This window comes from Pan paniscus, chromosome 14, assembly GCF_029289425.2.
Source record: "Pan paniscus chromosome 14, NHGRI_mPanPan1-v2.0_pri, whole genome shotgun sequence".
In the NCBI taxonomy this organism is placed as follows: Eukaryota; Metazoa; Chordata; class Mammalia; order Primates; family Hominidae; genus Pan; species Pan paniscus.
This window is the reverse complement of record NC_073263.2, coordinates 13,335,956-13,359,424: the sequence shown is the minus strand read 5'-3', so window position 1 is coordinate 13,359,424 and position 23,469 is coordinate 13,335,956.

Here is a 23,469-nt window from a genome sequence, read left to right as displayed (position 1 = left end):
CTTAGGTGCAGACATGATTAGGAACCCTGCAGCTCCCAGGGCCCCTTCTCATTTTCTAACTCGCAGAAGTAAGTAGAGTGTGTGCGTGCATGTGTGTGTGTGTGTGTGTGTGTTTGTGTGTGTGCGGTGTGAGGTATGTGCCCCTTAAGAAAATGGAAATCAACCAACCAATGAGACAGACAGACAGACAGAGATTCACTTGCCCAAGTGTTCTGTCCTGTCCTCTGAATCCGCTTCCAAGTCGCAAGACGCTGTGAGCTCCAAGTCCACGCAGAGTCCGCCAAACGCTCCGGCCGCTGATCCGCTCCGCGAAGATCTGAGTACAGGCCAGCCAGGGTGGGTTTCAATAGCCTCGGGCGCAGCCTAGCAGCGGAAAGGGCGGAGCTTCACTCCTCCTTTCCATCAGTCACCCCCAACTTTCCCAGGCTACACCTCCTAAGAAACTGTTCTCCTGCGTTGATTCCATGCGCCACCTTGGGGTCAATCTAAGAACTTACAAGTTTTCTTGGCCAGATATATTAGGAATTGTATACACTGAAACACTGAAAAACAACTAGTGGTTCCGTGGTTCCCACGTTGTGGTTTTCACACCAGCAGCACCCTTGCCACAATCAAACCCCGGAGATGCACAGATCTGTGTTGTAACAAGACCTCCCCCTGACCCTGACGCATGGCAGTTTAAGAAGTCTTTCCGTGTAAGCGAAAAGACTTTGAAGAAAAGGTGGAGATATGCGTTGTATAAACATTCTTTTGCTCTGGAACCACGTAGAGACTTGGGAGCCAGTTGGGTGGAGCATTCGTTGGATGAGGGTGCTCGGGTGAGGAATATCAAGGTGTGGCTCCAGATAATCCAATCATCTAATTAAGATTATAGTTATGCTCATCGGTTTTAAAATTCCATTTGGGTAAATTATTTAAGTCAGACTGAGAATGGCAAAGCCTCAACCCCAAATTCCAGGGAGGGTTGAGAGCCTCAGGTGGAGTTGATCACCAATAGCCTATGGTTTAACCCATCATGCCTATAGAATGAGGTCTCCATAAAAACCCAAAAGGACTGGGTTCAGAGAGCTTCTGGATAACTCTTCCCGGAAGGTAGTGCGCCCCTTCCCACATGCCGGGCCCCACATTTATCTCTCAACTTTTTGCAATGTCCGCTAAAATACAAAGGCAAGTGTAAGTGTTTCCCTGCGTGCTGTGAGCTCTTCCAGCAAATGAATGCAACTAAATCTGGGAGTGGTGGCAACCTGATTTATAGCCAGTTGCTGAGAAGCACAGGTAAAACAACGTAGGGCTCCCCATTGTTATTAGTGTGGGAGGCCTGTCTGGCGGGACTCGGCCCTTTGGAATCTAATGCTATGTCCCGGTAGATAGCGTCACCATTGAATTAGAAGACACACATATGTTGAGAATAATCTTTCTGGTCATTTGCTGCATGTCTTATTTACAATATGTAATCAAATTCTTTCTCCTGACCTTATGGCACCTGGGTTGAGAACCAAGATTTGAACCAAACATTGGTCGGTCACTTTCTGAGTTTGAAACTTTATTATGCCTTTAGCGTTTTGCTATTGCTTTTTCGTTTTCTTTTGTTTCGTTTCGTTTCTAAGTTCTGGGGTATATGTGCAGGATGTGCAGATTTATTACTAAGGTAAACGTGTGCCATGGTGGTTTGCTGCACCTGTCAACCCATCACCGAGGTATTAAGCCCAGCATGCAGTAGCTGTTTTTCCTAACGCTCTGCCTCCCGAAAGGCCCCAGTGTGTGTTGTTCCCCTTCCTGTGTCCATGTGATCTCATTTTTCAGCTCCCATTATAAGTGAGAATGTGGCGCTTGGTTTTCTTTCCCTGGATTAGTTTGCTGAGGATAATGACCACACATCACCACTGTTTTTGTTTTTTAGTATAAAGAGTAGTATTTTATTGAATAAGATTTGCTCACAGAAAAATAAGCTTAAATCTACAATGAATGCCAGACTCTACAGCAGAAAGCAATTTTCCCACTTTTCCACACACAATGGTTCCTACTAATTGAAAAAAAGCCATAACATTTCATTCACAAATGTACTACTCTGTCTCAAAACATCTCACATAATCATGCACTGTACTAAAGCCATTAGATCAGTTCTTCAGTCAGGTTAAAGAAGTAGCCCTCTAATGACTGACATTTATTGTGCTATCAATATCCACTCCCAATCAGTCTGCCATTGTTAATGGTGTACAGCATTACTGAATACAATGGAATTGATGACGCCCATATCCACGGACAGACCGTGACTTATGACGGTTTGATTTGTGATTCTTCAACGTTATGATGGGTTTATTGGATTATTAGATGTGTTTCTGAGTTACACTGGGTTTATGAGTATGCGACCCTATACTCCAGAAACAGCTGTATAAGGAAAAACAGGTGTACCTAATAAAAATATGCTTAGTGACTTGGGATAAACCAATAGATGTTCACAACTGATGGAGAGACGTGAAAGCGAGATAGAGGTAAATAGTTACAGTAACACAATTTTCCTGCACCTGTCGAGGATTTCCCCCAAAAAACGCAGAATTTGGGATGCACCTAAGGCATATGAAAGAGAGAGGGCAGAAGGAGTAAGAGAGACATAGGAGGAAGGAAGGAAGAAAGAAGGAAGGAAGGAAGGAAGGAAGGAAGGTAGGAAGGTAGGAAGGAAGGAAGGAAGGAAGGAAGGAAGGGAGGAAAGAAGGACGAAAGGAAGGAGAAAACACCGGTGTCACTAAAACCCCCCCATAAAAATGGATTCCCCCTGTGGGTAAGCCTACAATGAGGATGAATCTTGAAAATATTGTGCTACGTGTTATGTCAGTCATAACAGCTCACCTATTGTGCAATTCCGTTTATAGGAAATGTCCACAATATGGAAATCTATGCATATGGGATTGATCGCACTAGGTAGTTGCTACCTAGGGCTGAGGGTCAGGGAGAGGGTTTGAGACAGAATGAGGAGTGACTAATGTCTACAGGGTTCTTCTCTGGTCGGGGGTGATAAGACGTTCTACAATGGATTGCGGATTAAAATTGAATGTGCACAGCCACAGGTATACTAAAAGCCACTCAATTCATAACTTTTAATGGGGGAATCTTACGTGGCGCACTCTCATGGACACCACGGCAGACATAGTGAGAGAGAAAAAGGTGAGTAAATATCTGAAACGGAGGCAGAAACAGAGAGAATGCAAAGCCCTGTGAATGGAAGGGAGAGCGAAAAGGGAAAATGGTCCTATTTACAAATGACAGATGTGAAACTGGGGTTCACATCAACAGTGTCACTGTCAGGAAGGAGGGTCATGCTAGCCATGTCACCGGTAGTGTGGCCCGCAGGGACGCCGACCTGCTGGAGCGTCGTGCCAGCATGGGCTCTGGCAGCCACGTGGGCCAGCAGGAGGGTCCCGCTGCACAGCTGTGGGGTGAGGATAGCCTGGGTGGTGATATCGGCCATTACAGGGGCCTCTTCTGCTGGCAAGAGTGTGACAGTAGCAAGTAGATGGACAGGCCTGCGTGTGAGGACGGAATGCAGGAGGGGCTCTTGTGCGGCTGGGTGTGGGGCCCTCACGGGAACCGTGGAGAAATGACCAGGTAACTGCGTCATGTGGGCTAGTAGATTGGCCAGGGCTTCGAACTGAAGGACAATAACGGGGAGTAGCTGTCAGGCCCTGGGAGTGTCTGAGTGTAAGTGGAGATGGGTTTGGGGTCACTGAGGGATGCGTGGGAGCCATCCCTGTATAGGTACAGGTCATAGGGAGATAGTCTCGTGAGGCCTGTGAGTGTCTAGGGTTGTCCTGGGTGCCTGGGGCTGACTGTGGCAGAGATCTGGGGAAGGCTGGAGAGAAGCTGGGAGACCCAGGAGAGTCCCTGCAGGCAGGGGGCGAAGAGGTGAAAGAAATGGGGGAGGGTTGCAGTAAGGTCCGTGAGTTTGTAGGTGATTCCTGGGTGCGGGAAGCTGACTCCAGGTGAAATCTGGAGATGGTCGGAGAGTAGCTGAGAGAGACAGAAGAGTCCCTGAGGGCTGGGGGTGAGAACATGAGGGAGACTGGGGAGTAAGTCAGTGAAATTCGTGAGTTCGGTGGTGTATCGTGGGTGCCTGGAACTGACTCCAGCTGGAATCTAGAGAAGTTTTGAGAGTAGCTGAAAGAGACACAAGAGTCCCTGTGGGCTGAGGGCAAAGACCTGAGAGAGACCAGGGAGGACCTCAGTGAAGTCTGTGAGTCTGTAGGTGATTCCGGAGTGTGGGAGGCTGACTCCCGCTGAAATCTGGGCGTGGTGGGAGAGTAGCTGGGACAGACAGGAGAGTCCCAGGGAGCTGGGGGTGAAGACATGAGAGAGACCGGGGAGTAACTCAGTGAAACTGCTGAGTTTGGTGGTGATACCTGGGTGCCTGGAACTGACTCCCGCTGAAATGTGGGCATGGTTGGAGAGTAGCTGGGACACACAGGAGAGTCCCTGAGGGCTGGGGGTGAAGACATGAGAGAGACCGGGGAGTAACTGAGTGAAACTGGTGAGTTTGGTGGTGACTCCGGGGTGCCTGGAACTGACTCCAGCTGAAATGTGGGCGTGGTTGGAGAGTAGCTGGGACAGACAGGAGAGTCCCTGAGGGCTGGTGAAGGCGTGAGAGAGACTGGAGTGTACTTGAGTGAAATTGGTGAGTTTGATGGTGATTCCTGGGTGCCTGGAACCGACTCCCGCTGAAGTGTGGGCGTGGTTGGAGAGTAGCTGGGACACACAGGAGAGTCCCTGAGGGTTGGAGATAAAGACGTGCTAGAGACTGAGGAGTAACTGAGTGAAATCGGTGAGTTTGGTGGTGATTCCGGGGTGCCTGGAACTGACTCCAGCTGAAATGTGGGCATGGTTGGAGAGTAGCTGGGACCGACCGGAGAGTCCCTGAGGGATGGTGAAGACATGAGAGAGACTGGGGAGTAACGCAGTGAAATTGGTGAGTCTGGTGGTGATTTCTGGGTGCCTGCAACGGACTCCCGCTGAAGTGTGGGCGTATTTGGAGAGTAGCTGTGACAGACAGGCGAGTCCCTGAGGGTTGGAGATAAAGACGTGCTAGAGACTGGGGAGTAACTCAGTGAAAGTGGTGGGCTTGGTGGTGATCCCTGGGTTCCTGGAACTGACCCGCGCTGAAATGTGGGCGTGGTTGGAGAGTAGCTGGGACAGACTGGAGGGTCCGTGTTTGGAGAGTAGCTGGGAGACACAGGAGACCCCCCGAGAGCTGGGGGTGAGCTGCTGGGTGATGGCAGTAAGAACATGTGGTATATTACTGATGAACGTGGTGACTCTGAGGAATCCTCAGAGGAGGACACGGGAGAGCCAAATGGCTTCATTAATTGCCCATCACGGTGAGGACAGGGAAATGGGAGCTTGTGGGATTCTGGTGATGACAGAGGTGAGTGTGGTGAAGCCCTAGGGGATGGTGAATGGTAGCTCCGGATCCCTGGTGGGGAGCTTCCCCTTAAGCCTGAGTTTCTGAGAGGGGAGAGGGAGAAGCTGGGTGAGGCTCGCATGGACCTTGGGGAGTCCGGGCTGGGGGACTGTTCATAAGAAGAGCCAGACAAGACCCTACTGTTCTTAGGTGCAGACATGATTAGGAACCCTGCAGCTCCCAGGGCCCCTTCTCATTTTCTAACTCGCAGAAGTAAGTAGAGTGTGTGCGTGCATGTGTGTGTGTGTGTGTGTGTGTTTGTGTGTGTGCGGTGTGAGGTATGTGCCCCTTAAGAAAATGGAAATCAACCAACCAATGAGACAGACAGACAGACAGAGATTCACTTGCCCAAGTGTTCTGTCCTGTCCTCTGAATCCGCTTCCAAGTCGCAAGACGCTGTGAGCTCCAAGTCCACGCAGAGTCCGCCAAACGCTCCGGCCGCTGATCCGCTCCGCGAAGATCTGAGTACAGGCCAGCCAGGGTGGGTTTCAATAGCCTCGGGCGCAGCCTAGCAGCGGAAAGGGCGGAGCTTCACTCCTCCTTTCCATCAGTCACCCCCAACTTTCCCAGGCTACACCTCCTAAGAAACTGTTCTCCTGCGTTGATTCCATGCGCCACCTTGGGGTCAATCTAAGAACTTACAAGTTTTCTTGGCCAGATATATTAGGAATTGTATACACTGAAACACTGAAAAACAACTAGTGGTTCCGTGGTTCCCACGTTGTGGTTTTCACACCAGCAGCACCCTTGCCACAATCAAACCCCGGAGATGCACAGATCTGTGTTGTAACAAGACCTCCCCCTGACCCTGACGCATGGCAGTTTAAGAAGTCTTTCCGTGTAAGCGAAAAGACTTTGAAGAAAAGGTGGAGATATGCGTTGTATAAACATTCTTTTGCTCTGGAACCACGTAGAGACTTGGGAGCCAGTTGGGTGGAGCATTCGTTGGATGAGGGTGCTCGGGTGAGGAATATCAAGGTGTGGCTCCAGATAATCCAATCATCTAATTAAGATTATAGTTATGCTCATCGGTTTTAAAATTCCATTTGGGTAAATTATTTAAGTCAGACTGAGAATGGCAAAGCCTCAACCCCAAATTCCAGGGAGGGTTGAGAGCCTCAGGTGGAGTTGATCACCAATAGCCTATGGTTTAACCCATCATGCCTATAGAATGAGGTCTCCATAAAAACCCAAAAGGACTGGGTTCAGAGAGCTTCTGGATAACTCTTCCCGGAAGGTAGTGCGCCCCTTCCCACATGCCGGGCCCCACATTTATCTCTCAACTTTTTGCAATGTCCGCTAAAATACAAAGGCAAGTGTAAGTGTTTCCCTGCGTGCTGTGAGCTCTTCCAGCAAATGAATGCAACTAAATCTGGGAGTGGTGGCAACCTGATTTATAGCCAGTTGCTGAGAAGCACAGGTAAAACAACGTAGGGCTCCCCATTGTTATTAGTGTGGGAGGCCTGTCTGGCGGGACTCGGCCCTTTGGAATCTAATGCTATGTCCCGGTAGATAGCGTCACCATTGAATTAGAAGACACACATATGTTGAGAATAATCTTTCTGGTCATTTGCTGCATGTCTTATTTACAATATGTAATCAAATTCTTTCTCCTGACCTTATGGCACCTGGGTTGAGAACCAAGATTTGAACCAAACATTGGTCGGTCACTTTCTGAGTTTGAAACTTTATTATGCCTTTAGCGTTTTGCTATTGCTTTTTCGTTTTCTTTTGTTTCGTTTCGTTTCTAAGTTCTGGGGTATATGTGCAGGATGTGCAGATTTATTACTAAGGTAAACGTGTGCCATGGTGGTTTGCTGCACCTGTCAACCCATCACCGAGGTATTAAGCCCAGCATGCAGTAGCTGTTTTTCCTAACGCTCTGCCTCCCGAAAGGCCCCAGTGTGTGTTGTTCCCCTTCCTGTGTCCATGTGATCTCATTTTTCAGCTCCCATTATAAGTGAGAATGTGGCGCTTGGTTTTCTTTCCCTGGATTAGTTTGCTGAGGATAATGACCACACATCACCACTGTTTTTGTTTTTTAGTATAAAGAGTAGTATTTTATTGAATAAGATTTGCTCACAGAAAAATAAGCTTAAATCTACAATGAATGCCAGACTCTACAGCAGAAAGCAATTTTCCCACTTTTCCACACACAATGGTTCCTACTAATTGAAAAAAAGCCATAACATTTCATTCACAAATGTACTACTCTGTCTCAAAACATCTCACATAATCATGCACTGTACTAAAGCCATTAGATCAGTTCTTCAGTCAGGTTAAAGAAGTAGCCCTCTAATGACTGACATTTATTGTGCTATCAATATCCACTCCCAATCAGTCTGCCATTGTTAATGGTGTACAGCATTACTGAATACAATGGAATTGATGACGCCCATATCCACGGACAGACCGTGACTTATGATGGTTTGATTTGTGATTCTTCAACGTTATGATGGGTTTATTGGATTATTAGATGCGTTTCTGAGTTACACTGGGTTTATGAGTATGCGACCCTATACTCCAGAAACAGCTGTATAAGGAAAAACAGGTGTACCTAATAAAAATATGCTTAGTGACTTGGGATAAACCAATAGATGTTCACAACTGATGGAGAGACGTGAAAGCGAGATAGAGGTAAATAGTTACAGTAACACAATTTTCCTGCACCTGTCGAGGATTTCCCCCAAAAAACGCAGAATTTGGGATGCACCTAAGGCATATGAAAGAGAGAGGGCAGAAGGAGTAAGAGAGACATAGGAGGAAGGAAGGAAGAAAGAAGGAAGGAAGGAAGGAAGGAAGGAAGGTAGGAAGGTAGGAAGGAAGGAAGGAAGGAAGGAAGGAAGGGAGGAAAGAAGGACGAAAGGAAGGAGAAAACACCGGTGTTACTAAAACCCCCCCATAAAAATGGATTCCCCCTGTGGGTAAGCCTACAATGAGGATGAATCTTGAAAATATTGTGCTACGTGTTATGTCAGTCATAACAGCTCACCTATTGTGCAATTCCGTTTATAGGAAATGTCCACAATATGGAAATCTATGCATATGGGATTGATCGCACTAGGTAGTTGCTACCTAGGGCTGAGGGTCAGGGAGAGGGTTTGAGACAGAATGAGGAGTGACTAATGTCTACAGGGTTCTTCTCTGGTCGGGGGTGATAAGACGTTCTACAATGGATTGCGGATTAAAATTGAATGTGCACAGCCACAGGTATACTAAAAGCCACTCAATTCATAACTTTTAATGGGGGAATCTTACGTGGCGCACTCTCATGGACACCACGGCAGACATAGTGAGAGAGAAAAAGGTGAGTAAATATCTGAAACGGAGGCAGAAACAGAGAGAATGCAAAGCCCTGTGAATGGAAGGGAGAGCGAAAAGGGAAAATGGTCCTATTTACAAATGACAGATGTGAAACTGGGGTTCACATCAACAGTGTCACTGTCAGGAAGGAGGGTCATGCTAGCCATGTCACCGGTAGTGTGGCCCGCAGGGACGCCGACCTGCTGGAGCGTCGTGCCAGCATGGGCTCTGGCAGCCACGTGGGCCAGCAGGAGGGTCCCGCTGCACAGCTGTGGGGTGAGGATAGCCTGGGTGGTGATATCGGCCATTACAGGGGCCTCTTCTGCTGGCAAGAGTGTGACAGTAGCAAGTAGATGGACAGGCCTGCGTGTGAGGACGGAATGCAGGAGGGGCTCTTGTGCGGCTGGGTGTGGGGCCCTCACGGGAACCGTGGAGAAATGGCCAGGTAACTGCGTCATGTGGGCTAGTAGATTGGCCAGGGCTTCGAACTGAAGGACAATAACGGGGAGTAGCTGTCAGGCCCTGGGAGTGTCTGAGTGTAAGTGGAGATGGGTTTGGGGTCACTGAGGGATGCGTGGGAGCCATCCCTGTATAGGTACAGGTCATAGGGAGATAGTCTCGTGAGGCCTGTGAGTGTCTAGGGTTGTCCTGGGTGCCTGGGGCTGACTGTGGCAGAGATCTGGGGAAGGCTGGAGAGAAGCTGGGAGACCCAGGAGAGTCCCTGCAGGCAGGGGGCGAAGAGGTGAAAGAAATGGGGGAGGGTTGCAGTAAGGTCCGTGAGTTTGTAGGTGATTCCTGGGTGCGGGAAGCTGACTCCAGGTGAAATCTGGAGATGGTCGGAGAGTAGCTGAGAGAGACAGAAGAGTCCCTGAGGGCTGGGGGTGAGAACATGAGGGAGACTGGGGAGTAAGTCAGTGAAATTCGTGAGTTCGGTGGTGTATCGTGGGTGCCTGGAACTGACTCCAGCTGGAATCTAGAGAAGTTTTGAGAGTAGCTGAAAGAGACACAAGAGTCCCTGTGGGCTGAGGGCAAAGACCTGAGAGAGACCAGGGAGGACCTCAGTGAAGTCTGTGAGTCTGTAGGTGATTCCGGAGTGTGGGAGGCTGACTCCCGCTGAAATCTGGGCGTGGTGGGAGAGTAGCTGGGACAGACAGGAGAGTCCCAGGGAGCTGGGGGTGAAGACATGAGAGAGACCGGGGAGTAACTCAGTGAAACTGCTGAGTTTGGTGGTGATACCTGGGTGCCTGGAACTGACTCCCGCTGAAATGTGGGCATGGTTGGAGAGTAGCTGGGACACACAGGAGAGTCCCTGAGAGCTGGGGGTGAAGACATGAGAGAGACCGGGGAGTAACTGAGTGAAACTGGTGAGTTTGGTGGTGACTCCGGGGTGCCTGGAACTGACTCCAGCTGAAATGTGGGCGTGGTTGGAGAGTAGCTGGGACAGACAGGAGAGTCCCTGAGGGCTGGTGAAGGCGTGAGAGAGACTGGAGTGTACTTGAGTGAAATTGGTGAGTTTGATGGTGATTCCTGGGTGCCTGGAACCGACTCCCGCTGAAGTGTGGGCGTGGTTGGAGAGTAGCTGGGACACACAGGAGAGTCCCTGAGGGTTGGAGATAAAGACGTGCTAGAGACTGAGGAGTAACTGAGTGAAATCGGTGAGTTTGGTGGTGATTCCGGGGTGCCTGGAACTGACTCCAGCTGAAATGTGGGCATGGTTGGAGAGTAGCTGGGACCGACCGGAGAGTCCCTGAGGGATGGTGAAGACATGAGAGAGACTGGGGAGTAACGCAGTGAAATTGGTGAGTCTGGTGGTGATTTCTGGGTGCCTGCAACGGACTCCCGCTGAAGTGTGGGCGTGTTTGGAGAGTAGCTGTGACAGACAGGCGAGTCCCTGAGGGTTGGAGATAAAGACGTGCTAGAGACTGGGGAGTAACTCAGTGAAAGTGGTGGGCTTGGTGGTGATCCCTGGGTTCCTGGAACTGACCCGCGCTGAAATGTGGGCATGGTTGGAGAGTAGCTGGGACAGACTGGAGGGTCCGTGTTTGGAGAGTAGCTGGGAGACACAGGAGACCCCCCGAGAGCTGGGGGTGAGCTGCTGGGTGATGGCAGTAAGAACATGTGGTATATTACTGATGAACGTGGTGACTCTGAGGAATCCTCAGAGGAGGACACGGGAGAGCCAAATGGCTTCATTAATTGCCCATCACGGTGAGGACAGGGAAATGGGAGCTTGTGGGATTCTGGTGATGACAGAGGTGAGTGTGGTGAAGCCCTAGGGGATGGTGAATGGTAGCTCCGGATCCCTGGTGGGGAGCTTCCCCTTAAGCCTGAGTTTCTGAGAGGGGAGAGGGAGAAGCTGGGTGAGGCTCGCATGGACCTTGGGGAGTCCGGGCTGGGGGACTGTTCATAAGAAGAGCCAGACAAGACCCTACTGTTCTTAGGTGCAGACATGATTAGGAACCCTGCAGCTCCCAGGGCCCCTTCTCATTTTCTAACTCGCAGAAGTAAGTAGAGTGTGTGCGTGCATGTGTGTGTGTGTGTGTGTGTTTGTGTGTGTGCGGTGTGAGGTATGTGCCCCTTAAGAAAATGGAAATCAACCAACCAATGAGACAGACAGACAGACAGAGATTCACTTGCCCAAGTGTTCTGTCCTGTCCTCTGAATCCGCTTCCAAGTCGCAAGACGCTGTGAGCTCCAAGTCCACGCAGAGTCCGCCAAACGCTCCGGCCGCTGATCCGCTCCGCGAAGATCTGAGTACAGGCCAGCCAGGGTGGGTTTCAATAGCCTCGGGCGCAGCCTAGCAGCGGAAAGGGCGGAGCTTCACTCCTCCTTTCCATCAGTCACCCCCAACTTTCCCAGGCTACACCTCCTAAGAAACTGTTCTCCTGCATTGATTCCATGCGCCACCTTGGGGTCAATCTAAGAACTTACAAGTTTTCTTGGCCAGATATATTAGGAATTGTATACACTGAAACACTGAAAAACAACTAGTGGTTCCGTGGTTCCCACGTTGTGGTTTTCACACCAGCAGCACCCTTGCCACAATCAAACCCCGGAGATGCACAGATCTGTGTTGTAACAAGACCTCCCCCTGACCCTGACGCATGGCAGTTTAAGAAGTCTTTCCGTGTAAGCGAAAAGACTTTGAAGAAAAGGTGGAGATATGCGTTGTATAAACATTCTTTTGCTCTGGAACCACGTAGAGACTTGGGAGCCAGTTGGGTGGAGCATTCGTTGGATGAGGGTGCTCGGGTGAGGAATATCAAGGTGTGGCTCCAGATAATCCAATCATCTAATTAAGATTATAGTTATGCTCATCGGTTTTAAAATTCCATTTGGGTAAATTATTTAAGTCAGACTGAGAGTGGCAAAGCCTCAACCCCAAATTCCAGGTAGGGTTGAGAGCCTCAGGTGGAGTTGATCACCAATAGCCTATGGTTTAACCCATCATGCCTATAGAATGAGGTCTCCATAAAAACCCAAAAGGACTGGGTTCAGAGAGCTTCTGGATAACACTTCCCGGAAGGTAGTGCGCCCCTTCCCACATGCCGGGCCCCACATTTATCTCTCAACTTTTTGCAATGTCCGCTAAAATACAAAGGCAAGTGTAAGTGTTTCCCTGCGTGCTGTGAGCTCTTCCAGCAAATGAATGCAACTAAATCTGGGAGTGGTGGCAACCTGATTTATAGCCAGTTGCTGAGAAGCACAGGTAAAACAACGTAGGGCTCCCCATTGTTATTAGTGTGGGAGGCCTGTCTGGCGGGACTCGGCCCTTTGGAATCTAATGCTATGTCCCGGTAGATAGCGTCACCATTGAATTAGAAGACACACATATGTTGAGAATAATCTTTCTGGTCATTTGCTGCATGTCTTATTTACAATATGTAATCAAATTCTTTCTCCTGACCTTATGGCACCTGGGTTGAGAACCAAGATTTGAACCAAACATTGGTCGGTCACTTTCTGAGTTTGAAACTTTATTATGCCTTTAGCGTTTTGCTATTGCTTTTTCGTTTTCTTTTGTTTCGTTTCGTTTCTAAGTTCTGGGGTATATGTGCAGGATGTGCAGATTTATTACTAAGGTAAACGTGTGCCATGGTGGTTTGCTGCACCTGTCAACCCATCACCGAGGTATTAAGCCCAGCATGCAGTAGCTGTTTTTCCTAACGCTCTGCCTCCCGAAAGGCCCCAGTGTGTGTTGTTCCCCTTCCTGTGTCCATGTGATCTCATTTTTCAGCTCCCATTATAAGTGAGAATGTGGCGCTTGGTTTTCTTTCCCTGGATTAGTTTGCTGAGGATAATGACCACACATCACCACTGTTTTTGTTTTTTAGTATAAAGAGTAGTATTTTATTGAATAAGATTTGCTCACAGAAAAATAAGCTTAAATCTACAATGAATGCCAGACTCTACAGCAGAAAGCAATTTTCCCACTTTTCCACACACAATGGTTCCTACTAATTGAAAAAAAGCCATAACATTTCATTCACAAATGTACTACTCTGTCTCAAAACATCTCACATAATCATGCACTGTACTAAAGCCATTAGATCAGTTCTTCAGTCAGGTTAAAGAAGTAGCCCTCTAATGACTGACATTTATTGTGCTATCAATATCCACTCCCAATCAGTCTGCCATTGTTAATGGTGTACAGCATTACTGAATACAATGGAATTGATGACGCCCATATCCACGGACAGACCGTGACTTATGATGGTTTGATTTGTGATTCTTCAACGTTATGATGGGTTTATTGGATTATTAGATGCGTTTCTGAGTTACACTGGGTTTATGAGTATGCGACCCTATACTCCAGAAACAGCTGTATAAGGAAAAACAGGTGTACCTAATAAAAATATGCTTAGTGACTTGGGATAAACCAATAGATGTTCACAACTGATGGAGAGACGTGAAAGCGAGATAGAGGTAAATAGTTACAGTAACACAATTTTCCTGCACCTGTCGAGGATTTCCCCCAAAAAACGCAGAATTTGGGATGCACCTAAGGAATATGAAAGAGAGAGGGCAGAAGGAGTAAGAGAGAAATAGGAGGAAGGAAGGAAGAAAGGAAGGAAGGAAGGAAGGAAGGAAGGTAGGAAGGTAGGAAGGAAGGAAGGAAGGAAGGAAGGGAGGAAAGAAGGACGAAAGGAAGGAGAAAACACCGGTGTTACTAAAACCCCCCCATAAAAATGGATTCCCCCTGTGGGTAAGCCTACAATGAGGATGAATCTTGAAAATATTGTGCTACGTGTTATGTCAGTCATAACAGCTCACCTATTGTGCAATTCCGTTTATAGGAAATGTCCACAATATGGAAATCTATGCATATGGGATTGATCGCACTAGGTAGTTGCTACCTAGGGCTGAGGGTCAGGGAGAGGGTTTGAGACAGAATGAGGAGTGACTAATGTCTACAGGGTTCTTCTCTGGTCGGGGGTGATAAGACGTTCTACAATGGATTGCGGATTAAAATTGAATGTGCACAGCCACAGGTATACTAAAAGCCACTCAATTCATAACTTTTAATGGGGGAATCTTACGTGGCGGACTCTCATGGACACCACGGCAGACATAGTGAGAGAGAAAAAGGTGAGTAAATATCTGAAACGGAGGCAGAAACAGAGAGAATGCAAAGCCCTGTGAATGGAAGGGAGAGCGAAAAGGGAAAATGGTCCTATTTACAAATGACAGATGTGAAACTGGGGTTCACATCAACAGTGTCACTGTCAGGAAGGAGGGTCATGCTAGCCATGTCACCGGTAGTGTGGCCCGCAGGGACGCCGACCTGCTGGAGCGTCGTGCCAGCATGGGCTCTGGCAGCCACGTGGGCCCTGGCAGCCACGTGGGCCAGCAGGAGGGTCCCGCTGCACAGCTGTGGGGTGAGGATAGCCTGGGTGGTGATATCGGCCATTACAGGGGCCTCTTCTGCTGGCAAGAGTGTGACAGTAGCAAGTAGATGGACAGGCCTGCGTGTGAGGACGGAATGCAGGAGGGGCTCTTGCGCGACTGGGTGTGGGTCCCTCACGGGAACTATGGAGAAATGGCCAGGTAACTGCGTCATGTGGGCTAGTAGATTGGCCAGGGCTTCGAACTGGAGGACACTAACAGGGAGTAGCTGTCAGTTCCTGGGAGTGTCTGAGTGTAAGTGGAGATGGGTTTGGGGCCACTGAGGGATGCGTGGGAGCCATCCCTGTATAGGTACAGGTCATAGGGAGATAGTTTCATGAGGCCTGTGGGTGTCTAGGGTTGTCCTGGGTGCCCGGGGCTGACTGTGGCAGAAATCTGGGGAAGGCTGGAGAGAAGCTGGGTGACCCAGGAGAATCCCTGAGGGCAGGGGCTGAAGATGTGAAAGAAATGGGGGAGGGTTGCAGTAAGGTCCGTGAGTTTGTAGGTGATTCCTGGGTGCGGGAAGCTGACTCCAGGTGAAATCTGGAGATGGTCGGAGAGTAGCTGAGAGAGACAGAAGAGTCCCTGAGGGCTGGGGGTGAGAACATGAGGGAGACTGGGGAGTAAGTCAGAGAAATTCGTGAGTTCGGTGGTGTATCGTAGGTGCCTGGAACTGACTCCAGCTGGAATCTAGAGAAGTTTTGAGAGTAGCTGAAAGAGACACAAGAGTCCCTGTGGGCTGAGGGCAAAGACCTGTGAGAGACCAGGGAGGACCTCAGTGATGTCTGTGAGTCTCTAGGTTATTCCGGAGTGTGGGAGGCTGGCTCTCGCTGAAATCTGGGCATAGTGGGAGAGTAGCTGGGAGAGACAGGAGAGTTCCAGGGGGCTGGGGGTGAAGACATGAGAGAGACTGGGAGTAAATCAGGGAAACTGCTGAGTTTGGTGGTGATACCTGGGTGCCTGGAACTGACTGCCGCTGAAATCTGGGGTTGTTTGGAGAGTAGCTGAGAGACACAGGAGACCCCCCGAGAGCTGGGGGTGAGCTGCTGGGTGATGGCAGTAAGAACATGTGGTATATTACTGATGAACGTGGTGACTCTGAGGAATCCTCAGAGGAGGACTCGGGAGAGCCCAATGGATTCATTGATTGCCCACCACGGTGAGGACAGGTAAATGGGAGCTTGTCGTATTTTGTTGATGACAGAGGTGAGTGTGGTGTAGCCCTAGGGGATGGTGAATGTTCGGTATATAATACTGATATTTTATGTTCAGTACATAATATATATTTGCTGTATTTTTTGACATTTTATATACAGTATATAATATATATTGGGTGTACTTTTTGATATTTTACGTAGAGTATATAGTATATATTTGGTATACTTTGATATTTTATGTAAACTATATAGTATATATTTGATATTTTATGTACAGTATATAATATATATTTGGTTTGCTTTTTGATATTTTATGTACACTATATAATATGTATTTGGTGTACTTTTTGGTATTTTATGTACATTATATAATGTATATTAGGTGTAATTTTTATTATTTTATATAGTGTATTTAATATATATTTGGTATCATTTATGATGATATTTTATGTACATTATATAATGTATGTTTTTGGTAGTTTTTAATATTTTATGTACAGTATATAATATATATTTGGTGTACTTTTTGATATTTTATATACATTGTATAATATATTTTAGGTGTAACATCTCATATTTGATGTACAGTATATAATATATATTTGGTATAATTTTTGATATTTTATGAACAGTGTATGATATATATTTGGTGTACTATATGATATTTTATGTACAGTATATGATATATATTTGGTGTACTTTTTCATATTTTATATACAGTATTTAATATATATTAGGTGTAATTTTGATATTTTTTGTACAGTATATAATAAATATAGAATGTAATTTTTGATGATATTTTATGTACAGTATGTAATGTATATTTGGTGTAATTTTTGGTATTTTATGTATAGTATATAATATATCTTTGATGTAATTTTTGATATTTTATGTACAGCATATAATATATATTTGGTGTAATTGTTGATATTTTATGTGCAGTATATAATATATATTAGGTATACTTTTTGAAATATTATGTAGTGTATATAATACATATGGTGTATTTTTGATATTTTATGTCCAGTATGTAATATATATTTGGTGAATCTTTTGATATTTTTTGTAGGGTACATAATATATACTTGGTGTACTTCTTGTTATTTTATGTAGAGTGTACAATATATTATTGGTGTATTTTTGATATTTTATATACAGTTTATAATATATATTTGATGTACTTTTTGATATTTTATGTACAGTATATAATATATATTTTGTGTACTTTTTGATATTTTAGTTACAGTATATAAAATATGTTCACTGTACATTTTGATATTTTATTTATAGTATATAAGATATATTTGTTGAAATTTTTGATATTTTATATTCCGTATATAAAATATATTTACTGTAGTTTTCTTAATTTATTTACAGTATATAATATATATTTGGTGTAATTTTTGATATTTTATGTACAGTATATAATATATATTTATTGTACTTTTTGATACTTCATTTACAATACATGATAAGTATTTGGTGTACTATTAGTATTATATGTACATTATATAAAATATATTTACTGTTCTTTCTAATATTTTATTTACATTATATTATATATACGGTGTACATTTTGATATTTTATGTACAGTGTATAAAATATGTTTGCTGTACTTTTTGACATATTATTTAGAGTATATAATATATATTTGGTGTACTTTTTGATATTTTTTGTACGGTATGCAATATATATTTACTGTACTTTTTGATATTTCATTTACAGAATATAATAGGAATTTGGTGTACTTTTAGATAAAATTATTTGTAGAGTATATAAAATAAATTTACTGTACATTTTGATATTTAATATACAGTATATAATATGTATTTGGTGTACTTTTTGATATTTTATGTACAGTATAAAATATATATTTACTGTAGTTTTATATTTTATTTACGGTCTATAAAATATATTTGTTTTAGTTTTTGATATTATAAGTACAGTATATAATATATATTTGATGTAATTTTTGACATCTTATGTACAGTATGTAATATATATTTACAGAAATTTTTTTATTTTTTTACCCTATATAACCTGTATTTCGTGTACTTTTAGATGATATTATATTTGCAGTATATAAAACATAATTACTATATATTTTGATATTGAACAGTATATAAATTGTATTTACTGTAGTTTTGGATATTTTATTTACAGTACATAACATATATATGGTGTAGTTTTTGTTTTTTTATGTACAGTATGTAATATATACTTACAGTACTTTTTGATATTTCATTCACAGTGTATAATATGTATTTGGTGTAACTTCAGATAATATTAGATGTACAGTATATAAAATATATATACTGTAATTTTTGGTAATTTATGTATGGTATATAATATATATTTGGTGTACTTTTACATATTTTATATACAGTTTAAAATATATATTTACTCTCCTTTTAGATATTTTATTTACAGAGTATTATATATATTTGGTGTACTGTTTTATATTATATGTACAGCATATAGTATACATTTGGTGCACTTTTTGATAATTTATGTACAGTATGTTATATATATTTACTCTATGTTGATATTTTATTTACAGTATATTATATGTATTTGGCGTACATATAGATAATACTATATGTACAGTATATAAAATATGTTTACAGTATTTTTGATACTTTATTTATAGTATGTAGTATATATTTGGTGTACTTTTTGATATTTTTTGTACAGCATATAAAATATATTTACTGTAGATTTGATATTTTATTTACAGTATATAATATATATTAGGTGTACATTTTGATATTTGTGTACAGTAAGAAATATATATTTACTGTACATTTTGATATTTTTTTACAGTATATAATGTATATTTGGTGAACCTTTAGATAATATTATATATAGTATATAAAATATATTTACTGTACTTTTGATATTTCATTTACAGTATATAATATATATTTGGTTTATTTTTTATATTTTATATAAAGTATATAATATGCATTCCGTGTACTTTTCATGATATTTTACGTAGAGTATATAATACATATTTGGTGCACTTTTTGATATTTAATGTACAGTATATAATATATATTTATTGTACTTTTTTAGAGTTTGTGTGCAGTAGGTAATATATATTTACTGGACTTTTTGATATTTTATTTACAGTATGTAATATATATTCGGGGTACTTTTCATGATATTTTATGTACAGTATATAATATATATTTGGTGTACTATTTGATATTTTATGTACAGTATATAAAATATATTCACTGCAGTTTTCATATATTATTTACTGTATATAATATATATTTGCTGTACTTTTTTATACTTTATGTACGGTATGTAATATATATTTACTGTACATTTTGATATTTCATTTAGAGTATATAATATATATTTGGTGTACATTTTGTATTTTATGTACAGTATGTAATATACATTTACTGTAATTTTTGATATTTTATTAACAGCATATAATATGTATTTGGTGAACTTTTAGATAATATTATATGTGCAGTACATAAAATGTATTTACTGTACTATTTGATAGTTTATGTACAGTATATAATATATATTTACTGTACTTTTTGATACTATATGTGTAGTATATAATGTGTATTTGGTGCACTTTTTGATATTTTATGTACAGTATGTAATATATATGAAATGTACATTTTGATACTTTATTTAAAATATGCAATATACATTTGGTGTACTTTTTGATACTTCATGTACAGTATACAAAATATAATTACAGTACTTTTTGATATTTTATGTACAGTAAATAATATATATTTGGTGTACTATTTGATATTTTATGTACAGTGTATAATATATATTGCGTGTACCTTTTGGTATTTTATGTACAGATTGTAATATACATGTACTGTACTTTTTGATATTTTATTTACACTATATAATATACATTAGGTGTACATTTTGATATTTTATGTACATTATGTAATATATATTTACTCTAGTTTTGATATTTTATTTACAGTATATAATATATATTTGGTGTAATTTTGATATTTTTGTAGAGTATGTAATATATATTTACCATAATTTTTATATTTCATTTACAGTATACAATTTGTATTTGGTGTACTGTTAGATAATATTATATGTACAGTATATAAAATATATTTACTGTAGTTTCTGATATTTTATTTACTGTATATAATATATATTTGGTGTACATTTTGATATTTTATGTACAATATGTAATATATATTTACTCTAATTTTGATATTTCATTTACAGTATATAATGTGTATTCGGTGTACTGTTGGATGATATTATATGTATAGTATATAAAATATATTTACTGTACTTTTTCATATTTTATTAACAGTATATAATATACATTTGGTGTACTTTTTGATATTTTAAATATGGTATATAAAATATACTTACTGTAGATTTTGATATATTATTTACAGTATATAATATGTATTTGATGTACTTTTTGATATTTTATGTACAATATGTAATATACATTTACTGTACTGTTTGAAAATTCATTTACAGTATATGATATATATTTGGTGTAATTTTTGTTATATTATGTACAGAATGTAAGATATATTCACTGTACATTTTGATGTTTTAGCTACTGCATATAATATGTATCCGGTTTCCTTTTAGATAATATTATATATACAGTATATAAAAGATATTTACTGTACTTTTTGATATTTTATTTGGAGTATATGAGATATATTTGGTGTACTTTTTGACATTTTATGTACATTATATAAAATATATTATTGTATTTTTGATATTTTATTTACTGTATATAATATATATTTGGTGTACCTTTTGATATTTTATGTACAGTATATAAAATGTATTTACTGTACTTTTTGATATTTTAAGTACGTTATATATTATATCTTTCTTGTACTATTTGATATTTTATGTACGGTATATAATATATATTTAGTGTACATTTAGGTATTTTATTTACAGTATATAATATGTATTTGGTGTACTTTTAGATAATATTATATGTACAGTATATAAAATATATCTACTGTACTTTTTGATATTTTATTCACTGTATATATTATATATTTGGTGTACTTTTTGATATTTCATGTACAGTATGTAATATATATTTACTGTACAATTTTATATTTTATTTAAAGTATATAATATATATTTGGTGTTCTTTTTCATAATTTATGTACAGTATATAAAATATATTTACTGTAGTTTTGATATTTTATGTACATTATATAATATATATTTGGTGTACATTTGTTATTTTATGTACCGTATGTAATATATATTTACTGAAATTTTGATATTTCATTTACAATATATAATGTGTATTTGGTGTACTGTTAGATAGTATTATATGTACATTGTATGAATTATATTTACTCTACATTTCGATATTTTATTTAGAGTATATAATATACATTTTGTGTACCTTTTGATATTTTATGTACAGTATATAATATATATTTACTGTAGTTTTGATATTTTATTTACAATATATACTATATATTTGGTGTAATTTTGATATTTTATGAAGAGTATGTAATATAGATTTACTGTAAATTTGATATTTCATTTACGGTATATAATCTGTGTTTGGTGTACTGTTTGATAATATTAAATGTACATTCTATTAAATATATTTACTGTATTTTTGGTATTTTATTTACTGTATATAATATATATTTTGTGTACTTTTTGACATTTTATGTACATTATAGAAAATATATTTACTGTAGTTTTTGATATTTCATTTACTGTATATAATATATAAGGTGTACATTTTGATATTTTATGTACAGTATGTAGTATATATTTATTGTACTTTTTGATATTTCATTTACAGTATATAATATACATTTTGTGTTCTTTTTGATATTTCATGTACAGTATATAAAATATATTTACTGTAGTTTTTGATATTTTATGTACAGTATATAATAAATATTTGGTGTACTGTTTGATATTTTATGTACAGTATATAATATGTATTCTGTGTACATTTTAGTATTTTATGTACAATATGTAATATATGTACTGTGTTTTTTGATAGTTTATTTACAGTGTATAATATACATTTGGTGTACTTTTTGATAATTTATGTACAGAATTTAATATAAATTTAATGTAGTTTCTGATATTTCATTTACACTATAAAGTATGTATTAGGGGTACTTTTAGATAATATTTTATGTACAGTATATAAAATATATTTACTGTACTTTTCGATATTTTATTTGCAGTATTATATATTTCGTGTACTATTTGAATTTCTATGTACAGTATATAAAATATGTTTATACAGATGTCTGTATAAATATTTCTGTTTATACAGATGTCTGTATAAATATTTCTGTTTATACAGATGTCTGTATAAATATTTCTGTTTATACAGATATCTCTATAAATATTTATGTTTATTCAGATATCTGTATAAGTATTTTGCTGTTTATACAGACATCTGTATAAATATTTCTATGTTTATACAGATATCTGTGTAAATATTTATATGTTAATGCAGATATCTGTATAAATATTTATATGTGTATACAGATATCTGCATAAATAATATTTATAAGTTTAAACAGACATCTGTATAAATAATATTTATATGTTTATACAAATATCTGTATAAATAATATTTCTATGTTTATAGAGATATCTGTATAAATAATATTTATATGTTTATACAGCTATCTTTATAAATAATATTTATCTGTTTATAGAGATATCTGTGTAAATTTTTATATATATATACAGATATCTGTATATATATTTATATGTTGATACAGATATCTGTATAACTTATATTTATATGTTTACAGATATCTGTATAAAGAATACTTATATGTTTATACAGATATCCGTATAAATAATATTTATATGTTATTACAGATAACTGTATAAATAATATTTATATATTTATGAAGATATCTCTATAAATAATATGTATATGTTTATACAGACATCTGTATAAATAATATATATATGTTTATACAGATATCTTATATATAACATTTATGTTTACACAGATATTTTTATAAATAATATTTATATGTTTATAATGATATCTGTTTAAATAATTATATATTTATACACATATCTGTGTAAACATTTATATGATTATACAGATGTCTGCATAAATAATATTTATATGTTTATTCAGTTATCTGTATAAATAACATTTATTTGCATATTCAGTTATTTGTAAAAAAAATTTATATGTTTACACAGGTGTCTGTATAAATAATATTTATATGTTTATACAGATATCTGTATAAATATTTATATGTTTATACAGATATCTGTATAAATATTTATATGTTTATACAGATATCTGTATATATATGTACAGATGTTTATAAATATTTATGAGTTTATACACATATCTGTAAAAATATTTGTATGTTTATACAGATATCTGTATAAATAATATTTATATGTCTATACAGATATATGTATAAATAATATTTATATGTTTATACAGATCTCTGTATAAATATTTCTGTTTATACAGATATCTGTATAAATATTTATATGTTTATACAGATACCTGTGTAGATATTTATATGTTTATACCGATATCTGTAGAAATTATATTTATATGTTTATACAGATATTTGTATAAAAAATATTTATATGTTTATAAAGATATCAGCATAAATAATATGTATATGTTTATACAGATATCTGTATAA